General features: G+C 37.0%; 1 pseudogene; it reads right to left on the bottom strand.

The window, feature by feature from the left end:
• Positions 1-1519: 1519 nt before the first annotated feature.
• On the bottom strand, positions 1520-2047 carry LOC136142006 (protein tyrosine phosphatase type IVA 1 pseudogene; annotated as a pseudogene).
• Positions 2048-18474: the final 16427 nt, after the last annotated feature.

Here is an 18474-nt window from a genome sequence, read left to right on the forward strand (position 1 = left end):
AATGAGTATGTGCATTGTTGTGTTTTAATTTCACACTCAACAATACAACTGAAGGCAGAAGGAATTGTGAGGTGGGTGTCTTACTGGAAAGAAAATCACATAGATAATTATGGAGCATTTTAAGAAATGCTGCATCAGCAGCACTCTTGTTGGTAGAGAACAATATTGTTAGGAAAGATTGAATAGCTTTGAGTAGAAAAGCATTCCACAGTAGAACCCTGAATGTGAAGTTTTAGGAGTACTCTACCAATTTCTTTCTTTTTTTTTTTTTGCATTTCATCATTTATTTAATGTTTAAGCTCTCACACTAGATTTTTACAACCTGGTGAACACTGACAAATTATTTCCCCCACAGAACTATAACCACATGTTCACAGACAGTATAAATATATGGTTGAGCTAATGTTAATACACATCACCATTTTATCAATTACATAATAAAACAAATTGTCAATTATCCAAATATTAAGTTACACAGCTCAAAAGGCATATGAAATATTAATGTCTGCTCAATTCATTAGCAGAAACCCTTTTTTTTTCCCAAGAGAGGTTGGGATTCACACTTCAAACAAAAATAAAATGGTAAACAACTTCAGATAAGTTTGAAAAAAAATTACAAGAATTTCAGAAATTTTATGATTAAGAATTGTTTTAGCTACAATAACAAAGTATTTCCACCTTTTAAAAAATACTAAGTTAAAGCACATATTCTACATGTTCTGCACAAGACAAAGGCAACATTTTACTAAAAATATTTAATAGCCCCCTCCCATTCTTTTTTCAGGCCCTCCCTGTAGATTGTACCCCAAAGTGCAAACATTGAAATTAACTGTAAGGCTTTTTTGTCTGGAGACATTAAAGACATGTGCTTCTTTTACAATGTAGATTTTCAAAATGGAGGTTTTCTATAACAGCACAAAATGAGATTTATAGAAAGACATTAAATAATCACTGTAAGACTTGGTTAATTAAAAAAAAACCAAAATGAGCAAATCTGATGTATACTGGTATGAATGTGGAAGACCTAAACATATTGTGAGCAAATAACATTATAGGCCCTACTTTCTATGTTTGAAATGATGGAAGGAATAAACCACATAAGGTCCAGAGTTTTCTTAGTTCCTGGGATTTTAGTTCTATGTGATACTAAAAATATCTAAGTATTGTGCTGGGTATTTCGGCACCTAGTCTTTCTAAATTTCTTATATATTGATAAGATTCTGGCATGGAAACAGATTTAAAGACATGACTCAATACTGCATGATTTCAGAAAAGGTCAATTGGTACAAACGATAATAAGCACATTTTAAATGCTGAACAGCAAGAATCCTTTGCTGTGTGTCCAAGGAGGTTGATCATAACCCAGACACAGAAGTTGCAATTCTGCCAGGCTTGTGGCCTGGTAAAACTGCTTTTCGACACTCCTGTGGAAGCTTCATCAGACTTCATGAAGCTATCGTGCTGGCTAACATGTACAACAAATTCCGTCCTGTCTAGGTTCCACTTCCAAGCAATGGCATCAGGCACCCCAGTTATATTGAAAGCAACAGTTGTTCCTATGACCATTGGAGTTTTTGAAGCGCAGCCGCATTTTAGGATGATACTTCTCCAAATACAAAAGTTGCTTGCTGTTGAAAGCTCCACGCTGCTTTTGTCTTATCAACTGTACTGCATCTTCATATTTCATTCCACCTTCAATTAATGCTAGGGCGACAAGCACTGGACCTCTCCCAAGGCCTGCAACACAATGAACGGCAATACAACAACCAGGGTCTTCGTGGAAGTTAATTGTCACGAGACTTAACCAATCATCAACAGTCTGGTTAGATGGTGGTGCGCCATCATCAGAAGGCCAATCGAGAACATGGATGTCTTCTTTCTCCACAAGAGTAGTGTCATAAGTTGCTTCACATATTCTTGCTGTTGTGGTAACTCCATACTTCTTAAGTTCCTCTATAACTTTGTTTAAGGTCGCATTGGTTGGATTAAGAAATCTCATGTTCTTATAAGTGACTTCCACAGGAGCTGGGTGGTTCGTTTGAGCCATGTTAATTTAGTTAAAAAAAACACTCAATAGGTTTATGAAGGAATTTAAAAACCTGAATACAGGAATGATGCAAAGAAACTGAGTCTACTTCAATATACTCCACTTGAAATTCTCAGTGCTTTTGAGTATGAAGTTGAGAGTAATGGGAAATGAAATGAACCTCCTAACAAGAAGCAGCAATTCTTCAATTCAGTGATACTGAGGCAATAGAAAGGAAGTGCACTGAGCTTTACCCCATGCAAGTCAGAACTCTTGTAAAAAATGCTCTGTGGATTTCAGTTCAACCTTCTGTGTCCAGGTTAACCACTCTTATGGGGGCTTCTTGGTAGAGTAGTCACGAATTTCTACAGTTCATTTGTCTGCACAGAAGTTGTGCTGTGCCTGGCAGTAATCTCCACTGCCCTTCAGAAACTCCATAAATGTATGATCAAGAACACCACAGAACTGAGGAATATGTCTACTCATCGAAGATTGTGGCCTAATCATACACCCGGTCCTGAGGTGGCGGTGGTGGCAGGGCCAGGGCGGCAGCTTCGTGGGCAGCCGTGGGGTCACCGGACTCCCAATTTCTTTTGCTTCTATTTTTTCTTCTATATGTCCACAGGATATGATGAAAATATGTCTAAATAAGTCTAAAAGAATTGTCTTGATAAATCTAAAATGAAATTTCTAGATAATAAAGTATAGCATCGGTGTAACTGGCAGGATATTTTTCTTAGATGTAGGTAAAACAAGGATGCATCTTAAAATTGGCAGTATTTTTAGATTCAATGAAATGTGGGAGTAATAGCTTATTACAGTTTATAATTCTTGTATTTTCTAAATAGGTGTGTGTGAGTAAAGATGTTTTATTTCTTCTTTTCCATTCCTTTTTGCCTCCTCTTTCTTTTTTGTTTGTTTTCTTTTTCTTCTACTTCATTGACTAATGCCTCTAGCACAGAGTTGCATGAAAGCATTGATAAGGCATCACTGTCCACGTGCTTTAATGGAGTGCTTCTAATATTTTACCATTAAGGATGATATTTTCGTGTTTTTTTTTTTTTTTGGAGGGAGGAGATATTTATTAGTTTATGTTCTGTTTTACTTAGCATTTTAGAGTTTTCGTTGATTTTTTTAATGTTTTTGCAGCATCTATTCGTGTGATGAATTGTATTCATAGATTTTGTATTTTAAACTGTCTTTGGAGTCCCTGGATATTTGCATCCTTTTGCTATTGCCATGTACTTTTTCTTTTTATGCTAACTTCTTAAGATGTGTTGCGGAATAATTCTTCTCCTTTGAAACAAGTTGTATTTCATAGATATGATCTGTTTCTGGAAGCTTATAAGTCATCTGTGAAACTCTCTTTGCCTGGTGTCTTTTTTTGTGAGTTTTTTGATTAATAGTTTGTTTCATGGTGATAAGTATTTTTGGCTTTTCTCAAGTTGTTATTTATACAAAATGAACAGTATTCTAGAAAAATATAAAAATTCAGATATATTGGTATAAAATATAGGCTTCTCTAATGACTTTAAAATGTCTAATTTCATTAATTTGTTCCTTTTTTTTCTGATGAGTACTGCCAATAACTTGCCTATATTAAGGCTTTTCAAATAGTTCTTTTTATTGACCATTTCTGTTTCTGCTCCATATGGTTAATATTTCTTTCTATTTTATTTGCATTTATTCTGACATTTAAAAAATTTAAGTTGGAAGTTTAGCTCATTAGTTTTAACATGTTTATTGGAGTATAATTGCTTTACAATGGTGTGTTAGTTTCTGCTGTATAACAAAGTGAATCAGCTATACATATACATATATCCCCATATCTCTTCCCTCTTGCATCTCCCTCCGTCCCACCCTCCCTATCCCACCCCTCTAGGTGGTCACAAAGCACGGAGCTGATCTCCTTGTGCTTTGCGGCTGCTTCCCACTAGCTCTCGGTTTTACATTTGGTAGTGTATATATGTCCACGCCACTCTCACTTCGTCCCAGCTTACCCTTCCCCCTCCCTGTGTCCTCAAGTCCATTCTCTACGTCTGCGTCTTTATTCCTGTCCTGCCCCTAGGTTCTTCAGAACCAATTTTTTTCTTTTTAGATTCCATATATGTGTGTTAGCATGCGGTATTTGTTTTTCTCTTTCTGACTTCACTCTATGACAGACTCTAGGTCCATCCACCTCACTACAAATAACTCAATTTCATTTCTTTTTATGGCTGAGTGATATTCCATTGTATATATGTGCCACATCTTCTTTATCCATTCATCTGTCAGTGGACACTTAGGTTGCTTCTGTGTCCTGGCTATTGTAAATAGTTTAGCTCATTAGTTTTTAATCTCTACTCTTACATGCTTTTAAAACTATAAAATTTCCTCTGAACTGTAACTGGTACTATGAATTTTATGTGAATTGATTTTTTATTATTTAGTTCTAAATATATTGTGGTTTTTATAATTTTCCTATTGCCCATTGAATTATTGAGACTTTTCCAATTCAAGGAAATTTTTTTGGGGGGGTGTTATTACCTCAGTGACATTTATTTCTAATTTTACTACATTATAGTTGGGGAACATTGATTAATAATTTGTATTTCTCTATACTAACAACAAACAACGTGAAAATAAAATTTAAAAGCCAGTACAGTTGATTGTTTTATATTTTGTTTTAAAAGCTAGTAGTACAATTTATAGTAAGATCAGTGAACATCCAGTACCTTGAAATAAACCCAACAAAGCTTACTAAGACCTTTAGTGAAAGCATTACTGAGAGAAATGAAAGAACTCATAAATGGGGAGAGATACGATGTTCATGGATAGAAGTATCAGTGTTATAAACATGTCAGTTTTCAACGAAGTCCCAATCAAAACCCCAACAGGCTTTGCTTTTTTTTTTTTTTTTAAAGAGCACCTTTATTTATTGGATACTTATTCTGTGCCAGTCCTGATGCTATTCTTGACATATCTAACTCGTTTCATGTTCCTGACTGCCTTAAGTGGGAAGTACTACTCTTTTTTTTTTTTTTTTTTTTTAAATAAACCAGTTCTCAGATTTACATGGAAATGCAAAGGGCCTGGAATAGCAAAGGCAGTCTTGAAAAAAAAAGTTGGAAAACTTATACTACCATATATTAAAGCTTATTATAAAGATGCAGTGATTAAAATAGTGGGTGCAAGGCCAGATTGATCAATGCAACAGAATAGTGTCTGAGAGTAGACCTAGATGTATAAGGTCAATTGATTTACAACAAAAGTGTGTTGGGATTTTGATTGAATGTAGAGGTTAATTAAGAGAGAATTAATACTACTGATCCAATATATTCAAGAGCAAGATTGATTTCTGTGTATATTTGTATTAAAAAAATCCCACTTAGAGTTTTCAGTTACTCTTACTAATGGTATTTTACATTTTTAAGTGTTACATAAGAAAGCTTTTGTCTTTAAAATAAAAAGCTTTTGCCATCAAGTATATTAATTTTAAACCAGCACATTTTATGAATTCATTCTGATATTAAGATTTTAGTTGATTCTCTTGAATTTCCTGGATAAGTCGTATATAAATAAATATAATTTCTTTCAAATAATAATTACATCTTGCATTTCATTATCTTATCTAATTGCATTGCCTATCAGTTCAGTTCCCATACAGTCTTAAATAATAATAGTGTTAGTGGGCATCCTTGTCTTAAGTTTGGCTTTAAAAGAAATACTTTCAGTGTTTCACCTTAGTTTTAATACATGTCTTTTGGTTATAAAGTGATACTGATATCATTCTCCTATCTAAAAATACATGTTGTAACATGAACTAGTTTAAGATTTGCATGTGTAGTTTTTAAACCAGCTTTACTGAGAGGAAGTTGTTACAAAATTCACCTTTCAAAAGTGTACAATTCAGTGGGATTTTTTTTTGGTAGATTCAGAGTTGTGCTACCATCACCAGTAATTTTAGAACATTTTTATCCCCCCAGAAGGAAACCCTGTACCCAATTAGCAATCACCTCCCACCCCCAGCCCCTGACAGTCTACCTTCTGTCTGTATGGATTTGCCTATTCTTCATGTTTCATATTAATGGAATCCTGTAATATGTAGCTTTTTGCATCTGGCTTCTTAGCATAAGGTTTTCAAGGGTCATCTATGTGATAGCATGTACTAAGGTTTCATTCCTATTTATTGTACTTTTTCTAACTTAAAAAAATGTCTTTCTCTTCCAATTTGACTAGTTTAAGTAAAAAAAATAGATGTTGAATCTCAACTTTTCAGCATCTGTTGAGGCACATCAGGATTTTCCTTTTTTGACCTGTTAATTCGGGCCATTATTTGGTTCCATCCTTGAATTCTAGAATAACCATACTTTGTCAAGGTGTCTGTGTGTGTATGCACATGCATGTGTGTGCGCGTGTGTGTGTCTATATATATATTATATGATGGATCACATTTGCAAAAACTTGACTTTGGATTCATAATTAACCATGTTTGTAGTTTGGTTACATTATTTTTGTTAGGTTTTTTTAAAAACGGTAAATTAGTTTTTTTATTTTAAGTTTTGAATTTTATTTTGTTTTTCTACAGCACGTTCTTATTACTTATCTGTTTTATACATATTAGTGTATATATGTCAATCCCAATCTCCCAATTCATCCCACCAGTACTACCACCCCCCTGCCACTTTCCCCGCTTGGTGTCCATACGTTTGTTCTCTACATCTGTGTGTCTGTTTCTGCCCTGCAAACCGGTTCATCTGTACCATTTTTCTAGGTTCCACATATATGCGTTAACATACGGTATTTGTTTTTCTCTTTCTGACTTGCTTCACTCTGTATGACAGTCTCTAGATCCATCCACGTTTCTACAAATGACCCAATTTCGTTTCTTTTTATGGCTGGGTAATTTTCCATTGTATATATGTACCACATCTTTATCCATTTGTCTTTCAATGGGCATTTAGGTTGCTTCCGTGACCTGGCTATTGTAAATAGTGCTGCAGTGAACATTGGGGTGCATGTGTCTTTTTGAATTATGGTTTTCTCTGGGTATATGCCCAGTAGTGGGATTGCTGGGTCATATGGTAATTCTATTTTTAGTTTTTTAAGGAACCTCCATACTGTTCTCCATAGTGGCTGTATCAATTTACATTCCCACCAACACTGCAAGAGGGTTCCCTTTTCTCCACACCCTCTCCAGCATTTGTTGTTTGTAGATTTTCTGATGATGCCCGTTCTACTTGGTGTGAGATGATACCTCATTGTAATTTTGATTTGCATTTCTCTAATAATTAGTGATGTTGAGCAGCTTTTCATGTGCTTCTTGGCCACCTGTATGTCTTCTTTGAAGAAATGTCTACTTAGGTCTTCTGCCCATTTTTGGATTGGGTTGTTTGTTTTTTTAATATTGAGCTGCATGAGCTGTTTATATATTTTGGAGATTAATCCTTTGTCCGTTGATTCATTTGCAAATATTTTCTCCCATTCTGAGGGTTGTCTTTTTGTCTTGTTTGTAGTTTCCTTTGCTTTGCAGAAGCTTTAAAGTTTCATTAGGTCCCATTTGTTTATTTTTATTTCCATTACTCCAGGAGGTGGATCAAAAAAGGTCTTGCTGTGATTTATGTCAAAGAGCGTTCTTCCTGTGTTTTCCTCTAAGAGTTTTACAGTGTCCGGTCTTACATTTAGGTCTCTAATCCATTTGGAGTTTTTGTGTATGGTGTTAGGGAGTGGTCTAATTTCATTCTTTTACACGTAGCTGTCCAGTTTTCCCAGCTCCACTTATTGAAGAGACTGTCTTTTCTCCATTGTATATCTTTGCCTCCTTTGTCACCTTTGTCATAGATTAGTTAACCATAGGTGCGTGGGTTTATCTCTGGGCTTTCTATCCTGTTCCATTGATCTATATTTCTGGTTTTGTGCCAGTACAATATTGTCTTGATTACTGTAGCTTTGTAGTATAGTCTGAAGTCACAAGTCTGACTCCTCCAGCTCTGTTTTTTTCCCTCAAGACTGCTTTGGCTATTCGGGGTCTTTTGTGTCTCCATACAGATTTTAAGATTTTTTGTTCTAGTTCTGTTAAAAAATGCCATTGGTAATTTGATAGGGATTGCATTGAATCTGTAGATTGCTTTGGGTAGTATAGTCATTTTCACAAGATTGATTCTTCCAATCCAAGAACATGGTATATCTCTCCATCTGTTTGTATCATCTTTAATTTCATTCATGAGTGTCTTATAATTTTCTGTATACAGGTCTTTTGTCTACCTAGGTAGGTTTATTCCTAGGTATTTTATTCTTTTTGTTGCAATGGTGAATGGGATTGTTTTCTTAATTGCTCTTTCTGATCTTTCGTTGTTAGTGTATAGGAATGCAAGGGATTTCTGTGCATTAATTTTGTATCCTGCAACTTTACCAAATTCATTGATTATCCTGCAACTTTACCAAATTCATCATGTCATCTGCAAACAGTGACAGTTTTACTTTTTCTTTCCCAATATGTATTCCTTTTTCTTCTCTGATTGCCGTGGCTAGGACTTCCAAAAATATGCTGAATAATAGTGGCGAGAGTGGACATCCTTGTCTTGTTCCTGATCTTAGAGGAAATGCCTTCAGTTTTTCACCATTGGGAATGATGTTTGCTGTGGGTTTGTCGTATATGCCTTTATTATGTTGAGGTAGGTTCCTTCTATATCCACTCTCTGGAGAGTTTTTTTTATCATAAATGGGTGTTGAATTTTGTCAAAAGCTTTTTCTGCATTTATTGAGATGATCATATGGTTTTTCCTTTTCAAGTTGTTAATATGGTATATCACATTGATTGATTTGCGTATATTGAAGAATCCTTGCATCCCTGGGATAAATCCCACTTGATCATGGTGTATGATCCTTCTAATGTGTTGTTGGATTCTGTTTGCTCTTATTTTGTTGAGGATTTTTGCATCTATATTCATGAGTGATAGTGGTCTGTAATTTTCTTTTTTTGTAGTATCTTTGGTTTTGGTATCAGGGTGATGATGGCCTCATAGAATGAGTTTGGGAGTGTTCCTTCGTCTGCAATTTTTTGGAAGAGTTTGAGAAGGATGGGTGTTAGCTCTTCTCAAAATGTTTGATAGAATTCACCTGTGAAGCCATCTGGTCCTGGACTTTTGTTTGTTGGAAGATTTTTAATCACGGTTTCAATTTCATTACTTGTGATTGGTCTGTTCATATTTTCTATTTCTTCCTGGTTCAGTCTTGGAAGGTTATACCTTTCTAAGAATTTGTCCATTTACTCCAGGTTGTCCATTTTATTGGCATAGAGTTGCTTGTAGTAGTCTCTTAGGATGCTTTGTATTTCTGCGGTGTCTGTTGTAACTTCTCCTTTTTCATTTCTAATTTTATTGATTTGAGTCCTCTCCCTCTTTTTCTTGATGAGTCTGGCTAAAGGTTTATCAATGTTGTTTATCTTCTCAAAGAACAAACTTTTAGTTTTATTGATATTTGCTATTGTTTTCTTTGTTTCTATTTCACTTATTTCTGTTCTGATCTTTATGGTTTGTTTCCTTCTACTAATTTTGGGTTTTGTTTTTTCTTCTTTGTCTAGTTCCTTTAGGTGTAAGGTTAGATTGTTTATTTGAGATTTTTCTAGTTTCTTCAGGTAGGCTTTTATTGCTATAAACTTCCCTCTTAGAACTGCTTTTGCTGCCTCCCATAGGTTTTGGATCATTGTGTTTTCAAAAAATGGTAAATTCGTGTTGTAAAAAGAATTGAGGAGGCTTTCCTCCTGTGTTCAGCTAGCTTTGGGAAAAGCCTAGAGCTTTTTGAAAGGGTAACAGACATCTTCCCCGCCCCCCATTTTCTGGTGATTGGGTTCTCTATCTCTTATTGAGTTAATGCTTGTAAATTAACATTTCTCTTCAGTGTGCTAGCATAGAATTATAGACTGTTTTCTTACAAGTTTTTTACTTTTCCTGTATCTATGTGTTTTTTTCTTTATTTCAAATTATGTATGTTTGTGCTTCCCCCCAGTTTCCTCCTCTTTTTTAGATTATTATCTAGTAGTAGTTTCCTGTCTCCCCAGATCCCTGAAAAAAGCAGGCATGGATTTTGTTGGGGCGGGGTGGCAGGGAGTGCGGTGTAAATTAGCTGATTCCCTAGCTTTGCTCCGGAGAATGATCATGGGATTAATGCTGCTGATACTCTACCTGGCGCTGATACTCAGTGGAGCATGCCCATTGTTGGTCATGTGAGAAATAGGTTGGGAGGGGAGGGGGGATTAGATGAAGGTAGTCAGAAGGTACAAACTTCCTGTTATAAATAAATACTAGAGATGTAATGTGCAGTATGATGAAGGTAATTAACACTGCTCTATGTTATATATGAAGGTTGTTAAGAGTAAATCTTGAGAGTTCTCATTACAAGGAAAAGAATTTTTTTTCTGTTTCTTTAATGTTGTATCTATATGAGATGATGGATATTCACTAAACCTATTACGGTAGTCATTTCATGGTGTATGTAAGTTAAATCATTATGTTATACATCTTACACTTATAGAATATGGAATGTCAGTTATATCTCAGTAAAACTGGAAAAAAAAGATGAGCAAACAGAGAAAGAAAAAAAGAAGCAGGTCTGCAGGTGTATTGCAAACCAGCCCTTTCATTGTCCAGCCTGTTCTTTTTTTGTTTGTTTTATGATTAAAGGATTTATTAAGTTATAGGTACAAAATATACTGCTAATTGTATTAGCAGAGGATCAGTGTAAAAATGCTCCATAATTTTGCAAATGTCAGTTTAAAAATTTTGTTAAAGTTGTTGAAAGGCCTGATATTATATTCTTGCCAGTATTTAAAATGTACAGAGAACACTGTTAGTGTCAGCATTGAGTTTACAGAGCCTAACAGACCCAAAGTGATGTATTTAGGAAGAGCAATAATAGGAAGCATATGTGTTCATGTAGGTGAGGGAAAGTGTAGGGTATTAGGTTACTATTTTGGTGCATATATATAGAATAAAAAAAAAAAAAAGATTCTGACGAACGTAGGGGCAGGTCAGGAATAAAGACCCAGACGTAGAGAATGGACTTGAGGACACGGGGTGGGGGGGGGAGGGTAAGCTGGGACGAAGTGAGAGAGTAGCATTGACATAAATACATTACCAAATGTAAAATAGCTAGCTAGCTGGAAGCAGCTGCATCGCACAGGGATATCAGCTCAGTGCTGTGTGACCACTTAGTTCTAGTTGTGGCAAGCAGGGCTTCTCATTGTGGTGTCTTCTCTTGTTGCGGAACACGGGCTCTAGGCGCGCGGGCTTCAGTAGTTGTGACTTATGGGCTCTAGAGCGCAGGCTTAGTATTTGTGGTGGACGGGCTTAGTTGCTCCGCAGAATGTGGGATCTTCCCGGACCAGGGCTTGAACCCGTGTCCCCTGCACTGTCAAGTGGATTCCTAACCACTGCGCCACCAGGGAAGCCCAGAAATTAACCTTTTAAAAATTTCCCCTGACGGTTTTATTTAGTTTAACTCTTCTGTGTATTGTGTAGTTTAAATTAATCTCCATATTATGTCAAAACAGTCTCCATCCTTTGATCACATCAAGTGTTTCACAAAGTCCACTCCAGTATACCTCACCTAAAGGTGGTTATTAGAGGAAATCATGTGAGTAGGATTTCTGTTCAGAGTGTCAGCAAAAGCTGATAAACTAAACTATTTTTTTAAAACTTCAAAAAGAGTGATCCAAGGAGATTTGTTAGACATTATGATATACAGTAGAGTTTTATGTAATGAACACGGATAAATTGAGTACATTAAATAGCAATATTTCATAAAGGAGGCCGTACTACTTTACATAACAAAAACTAGGTGGAAAGCGTATGCACTCCTTGGGACTTCCCTGGTGGCGCAGTGGTTAAGAATCCGCCTGCCAATGCAGGGGACACGGGGTCGAGCCCTGGTCCGGGAAGATCCCACATGCCGCAGAGCAACTAAGCCTGTGAGCCACAGCTACTGAGCCTGCGTGCCACAACTACTGAAGCCTGCATGCCTAGAGCCCATGCTCTGCAGCAAGAGAAGCCACTGCAATGAGAAGACCGCACACCGCAACGAAGAGTAGTCCCCACTCGCCGCAACTAGAGAAAGCCCGCGCACAGCAACGAAGACCCAGTGCAACCAAAAATTAAAAAAAAAAAGTATATATAAAGAAAAAAGGGTATGTATTTCCTAACATCAAGCTACAGTCTTAAAGACAAAGGCATTTAAAAAGTGTAGTGCTTAGTGTTTGTAGCACATCAATGCAACTAACTTCAGAGGGTGTTTTGGCAACTCTTTAAAATTTTTCTTTACATTTTTTATTTTTAAAGCACTTCGTTGAGGTATGATTGACATATAAAAGCTTTACACATTTAATGTATACATTTGATGAGTTTGGGGATAAGTATACACCTGAGAAATCATCACCACCTGCAAAGCCATAAACATTCATCACCTCACAAAGTTTACTCCCACCCTGTCATCATCGTTGTCTTCTTCTTCCTCTTCCCCTCCTTCTCCCTCTCCTACTCCATCTTAGTAAGAACACTTAACATAAAATGTACCCTTTTAGCAAAATTTAAGTGTGCAGTACAGTATTGTTAGCTATAGACACTATGCCATATAGAGGATCTCCAGAACTCTGTATCCTTTGAACATTATCTCTCCAACTTCTCTTCCTTTTTAACCCCTGGGAGCTACCATTCTACTCTCTGCTTCTCTGAGTTTGTTTTAGAGTCCACATATAAGTGAGGTCACACAGAATGGTTTTTTTTTTCTTGTATCTGGCTAATTTCACTTAGCATAATGTCCTCTTCCATCCATCTTGTCACAAACGATGGAATTTTAAGGCTGAATAATATCCCACTGTATGTATATATCACATTTTCTTTATCCATTCATCTGTCAATGGACATTTAGGTATTTTGGCAACTCTTAATCTGAACGTGAATAGGGGCTTTGGAAAAATAAGACTTTAAGTAGGCTTGTCATTTTAGGTCCAAATATTTTATTTCCTATTTAAAAGCTCTTTAAAAAAATTTTTATAAAATTTGAAGTACAGTTAATTTGCAATGTTGTGTTATTTTAGGACCAAATTGTAATAGATTTTGGAAGTTCAAACTCTTAGACTTTAAACAAACAAAACCTTGAAATTACTGATTGGCTCAAATGGTTTTATGGAAAAAACTAATCTGTAACAAAAACTTGGCATTGAATTTTTGAGCAAAGTGTACAAAAGTTCCAAGTAGGACAGGGCAAGGAAGGACGGGGCTCTGACATTTACAACAGGAAGCATTTTTCTCTTCCTCTTCTTGGCACAGAGGGTGGGCAGAGTTTTTTGAAAATAAAATACTGTATTAGGGAGTAGAATTTTAATTAAAGCTATTAACTTAATCTTATTAATTATATATATCTTTCCTTATTTTTTGAATGTTTGATCTGTCAGGTGTTGATAAGAGTTGTAACTTTTCACTACTATTGATTTTTTTTCAGTTTCTATCATAGTTTTTTTGCTTTTACATATTTCCATGCTGTTTTGACACATACAAATTCATAATGACTTCAAATTCAAGATAGACTAGAGAAGACACACATTTATTTTTACTTCCTTTTGAAATCACATTGAGGAAGAAGTATAAAAATTCAGAGAAAAAAGAAAACCTGAGAGGTATGCCACTTGTAGACCAGAATATGATGAATTTCTGGTTGAATAAAGCAATTGGGAATCAGTTAATGGCAAAGCCCTAGCGAGCTTAGTGTACCTGTGGCCCTATTTGGAAAGTTGGAAGGACCATCCCAAAATTGTCATTCTGTCTTTTCCCCAGTGTCAAAAGTGGCAACATCCTAGGATAAAGAACAAGCCATGGGCACAGCCAGATTATTAAAGTTATGGAAAGCCAAGCCTTTTACTTATCAGTATAGATGTCTCTAGTGGTTTTCCTCCTGAGCTAATGCCAAAAATATGGCTCTCTGAATTGCAAATTCATCTATAGGAAATTCCAAAGTGGGTACTGTGGGGAGAAAGTTAAGGGCAGTGCTTTAGGTAGCTTGTGGTATCCTGAGGGATATCGGACCTCCAGTACCTGCAAGATGGGCTACTCATCCACCATAAAGGAAAGCCTGGCTAGTTACATGGTTCCTTTGTCTCCCTTGACCGCATTCTAGACAGGACTCCTTTGGTCAGAACTTAGGTTCATTGCTAGGCAAACAGGGATTCTCACTTGGGCTGAGGAAATACAGCCCAGCTATCAGAATGTAACTCTAGACCTTCATCTACAAATATGAATGGACAACCTGTAAGAACCGTGCTTTTGAGGAAAACCATCAGTCTGAAAGAGAGGCACCAAATTCAACAAACTGAGTAGTGAAACAGCAGAGGAGACAGGTTAATATAGGGTACAGAATAAACTTTAAAATCCTCAGAGATATTTGAGAAGATACAGTATCCACTGAAAAAAAGATTGCTGTGAAAAAGAAACTAAGTTTATTTTGGAATTAAAACATGATCTTTTAAGTAAAAATTCAGTAGATGGAGTGAAGATCAAATTAGCTTAGAAGGAAGAGTTTAGGGATTCTGAGAATGTAATAGAAAGACAAAGAAAATACAGGAGAAGAAGTTAAAGCAATATGGAGGCTAGATTTAGGAGTTCTTAACATCCTATAATGGAAATTCTAGTAAGAATGAACAGAGAAAATGGAAGCAAGTATTGAAACAGAAGAAAATTTCTTGAGTTCAAGAAGGACTCAAATCTTTTGATTGGAAGATTCCCACTGGGTTCTGGATGTAAGACCACCAGAGCTTGTTAGAGTGGTAGCAGTGAAAATAAAGGGGACATGATGAATTTAAGAGTGGATGACTGTGAGACATTTAAGGGCTGAATTGGTAAGAGAAGTGAAATAGCATTCCAGATTTGAAAGTTAGATATCTGAAGAAATGATAGCTGCATTTCCCACATTGAACAATGTGGGAAAAAATTCATAGCTTAAGAGGGAAGATATTAATCAGGCTTTAAGTGTAAATTTTCACCAGTTCCAGTTTCCTTCTAAGAAAAATTCTGTTACAGGTGGATCTGCTTTTGTTTCTGTTTCCTGTAGCTTGAGCAATTCCATCTAATCTGTACGATACAGTTTGGTTTTCTGAGCATGGCTTAAGGTGAGGAACTAGAGTCAAGTCATAAAATTAAAAGGCATGGAGTTTTGGGAAGACCAAAAGCAGACAAATGATTCTTGTATGCTTATGACAAAAAGCAAAGTGAAAATATAAGCCACCTTCCCCGAGAGGGAGATCGTGAAAGTGTCTAGGCATCAAAAGATATATTATCAGCAAGGTGGTTTGTGACCACCTAGAGGGGTGGGATAGGGAGGGTGGGAGGGAGGGAGACGCAAGAGGGAAGAGATATGGGAACATATGTATATGTATAACTGATTCACTTTGTTATAAAACAGAAACTAACACACCATTGTAAAGCAATTATACTCCAATAAAGATGTTAAAAAAAAACAAATTATATTCATTATCCCAAATTTAAGACAGATAAAATGCCACTGCTATAGCTATTAACTTGGCATGGTATTTTTATTGCTTTATTTTGAAGAATTGAAGACAATTATTGTGAATTTTCTGAGTTTCTCTCAAACCGATATTTCCCTTAAAATGGTACGTTTTTCTGTTGTGAATTCTTCCATAGCATTTTTAGAATCATGACTCCTGCATCTGGGAAGGGAATATTTTACGGAGCTTAAGGTGAGAGTGACGTCCCAGAAGTATTTTGGGGGCATTTGATAATCAGACTGAACATTAGTATGTGTTCGCCCACAGCGTTAGGTTCTTGGTTCTCTGAATGGGTCTGCTTATTTGTCTTCAGATTCAACTGTTCTCTGGGCTTGGTTCTTGCAGCAAAGGTAGGGGCACTTTGCATTACATCCTCAGCTTGCGCTCCCCACCCTTACTTTATGACAGTCCTGAGAACTTTCCTGAGTAGGTTCTATCCTAAGAACATTGGTTTCATTCTGGTTGTGAGAGATTTACTTCTAACCCCACAGGGATTACAAAGTTGAAGTATAGTCATCTCTGCTTAGAAGTTCAAAACATGTTTTTTTCTGATTTGAGTTTTTATAATGACACAATAGAAGGAAAAATAACCAGTCAAAGCTGTTTGTTGAACAACTATTGCTTACCTGAGTCAAAGTGAGTGGACACCCTCCATTTGGGCCAGAATATCTGTTAGGAAATGGGTATGATGTGAAATGTTGGGAAATAAGTGTGTTATGGTAGCTTGGGTTAATATTTTAGAGCACCCTGAATTTTGGGGAACTGCTGAAGCTTTCTGAGCAGGGGAGTGCCATGATCAAAGCAGTACTTCCGAGGATTAGTCTGCCCACAGATTGCAGCAATGCCCTGGCATTTGGCACCAGCCCTTAGTTGTAGGTTCCTGGTCATTTGTTGTGGGAGTGGCAGAAAGCGAAAGGCCAGTTGAGAGGCTATTTTTGTTCCCTGGGGATCAGGAAATATGAAGCTGAGAATGGTGACAGTGGGAGTAAAAAGGGACAGATTCCTGGGAAGTTGTGGAGAAGGGAGGGATAGTCTGACAACCTGACGGAATATAAGCAGGGAAGAAGGAAAAGGCCTTAGTGGTCATGTCAGGAGAAAGCAAGGTTTTCTCCTGATGAAAATTTTCAGCATGGGACTTCTCTGGTTGTATAGTGGTTAAGAATCTGCCTGCCAATGCAGGGGACATGGGTTTGATCCCTGGTACGGAAAGATCCCGTATGCCGTGGAGCAACTAAGCACGTGTGCTACAACCGTTGAGCCTGCGCTCTACAGCCCTCGAACCACAACTACTGAGCCCACGTGCCGCAGCGCTGAGCCCAGGCGCTGCAACTGCTGAAGCCCCTGTGCTCTAGGGCCCGCGTGCAGCAGCTACTGAGCCCACGTGCTGCAACTGTTGAAGCCTGGGCGCCTAGAGCCCGTGCTCCACAACAAGAGAAGCCACTGCAATGAGAAGCCCGCGCACCGCAATGAAGAGTAGCCCCCAGTTGCCACAACTAGAGAAAGCCTGCGCACAGCAACGAAGACCCAACGCAGCACCCACCGCCAAAAAAAAAAACAAAAAAAGATGTTCAGCAGACAGTCTGGTGGAAGTGTTAGGTACTACCCTGAGTATGTGGATTTGGGGAATCATCTTTGTGTAAATGCTAGTTGAAACCCTGGAATAAAGAAAAAGACGAGAAGAGGGCTGAGTGTCCCACCCTGGGCAGGGTTGCAGTAGTGGGAGAGGAGCAGCAGAGTAAACAGCAGTTGGGAAGATGGGAAGAGGAATAGGATGTCACTTAAACTGAGGTAGGAGAGAATTTCAAAATCGAGGGGATTATCCATCAAACTCTAGTAGAAAAGCTGAGAAAAGGAGTTATTGTGCAGGTGGAGAATTCTTAGAATTGATGGGTTTGGGTTTATGTAGGGAAATTGGGGAGAGGAGCCTTAAATACCTTAAGGAACCCCATTTATTGCCTTCTAAATTGGCTTGATTTCATGTATACTATGCCATTATGCTTAGAAAATTAGCTTATGTTTATCATTTTGTAATTACATTTTTAAAAGGGGAGAAAGTTATGGCTATAGGTGATTTTGATGGGGAGAGAGCAGTGACAGCTTATTCAGAGCATGTACATTTTCCATTTTTTATAGTTGAAATTTTTTTTTGTTTTTTGGTCCTTTTGTTTGAAGCACTTTGAGTAAATAACGTCAAACATGCTCTTTCCTGAAAATGAATAGAATATGTCTCAGAGTTGACAAGCCGAAAATCTGTTTTTTTTTTTTTTTTTTTTCGAAAATCTGTTTTTTATATTAACATTAATTAAATGAGTTTCTCATGGATATTTCATTAAGGAGTATATATATGTATATAAATGCAAGTTTGGCATCTGAAAATAAGACATAAATAATCATAATTTACAGCCAACAAGTAGAGTCAGGGAAAAAAGATAAAGTGCTATAGAAATTCAGAGGGGGGAGAGATTATTTTCAGCTTTTTCTTCTTGTGTGTGTGGGGAAGGGGACTTGGGGGAAGATCCAAGCAGAGATGATAGGGGAAAGGTGTTCTGGGTAGAAGAAACCCTGAGGCAAATATAGAGTTTGGGTGTTATGTGGATATGGGGCATTTTTGTTTGGTTGAAGTGTTCATATGGTGGTCGGGCGAGGTGCTTGAAGGAGAGTTAGGGAAGATAATGAGAGAAAGATAGTTTGCAGCTGGAACTTAGAAGATGGCAGGAGTTTCAACTTTATTTGCAGGCAGCAGGGAGCCATTAAACATTTTTTGAACAGAGGCCTGATATCACCTGGCTGATGCTTTAGAAAAATGATTCTTGTTGTTATTTGAAATTTTAGTAAGCAGCATGCGGCACTTATATCATCAGCAAAAAATGATAAAAGTAAAAGAAAGATGCATCTAATAGAACCATTTAGGTTG

The sequence above is a fragment of the Phocoena phocoena genome, chromosome X, assembly GCF_963924675.1.
Source record: "Phocoena phocoena chromosome X, mPhoPho1.1, whole genome shotgun sequence".
NCBI lineage: Eukaryota > Metazoa > Chordata > Mammalia > Artiodactyla > Phocoenidae > Phocoena > Phocoena phocoena.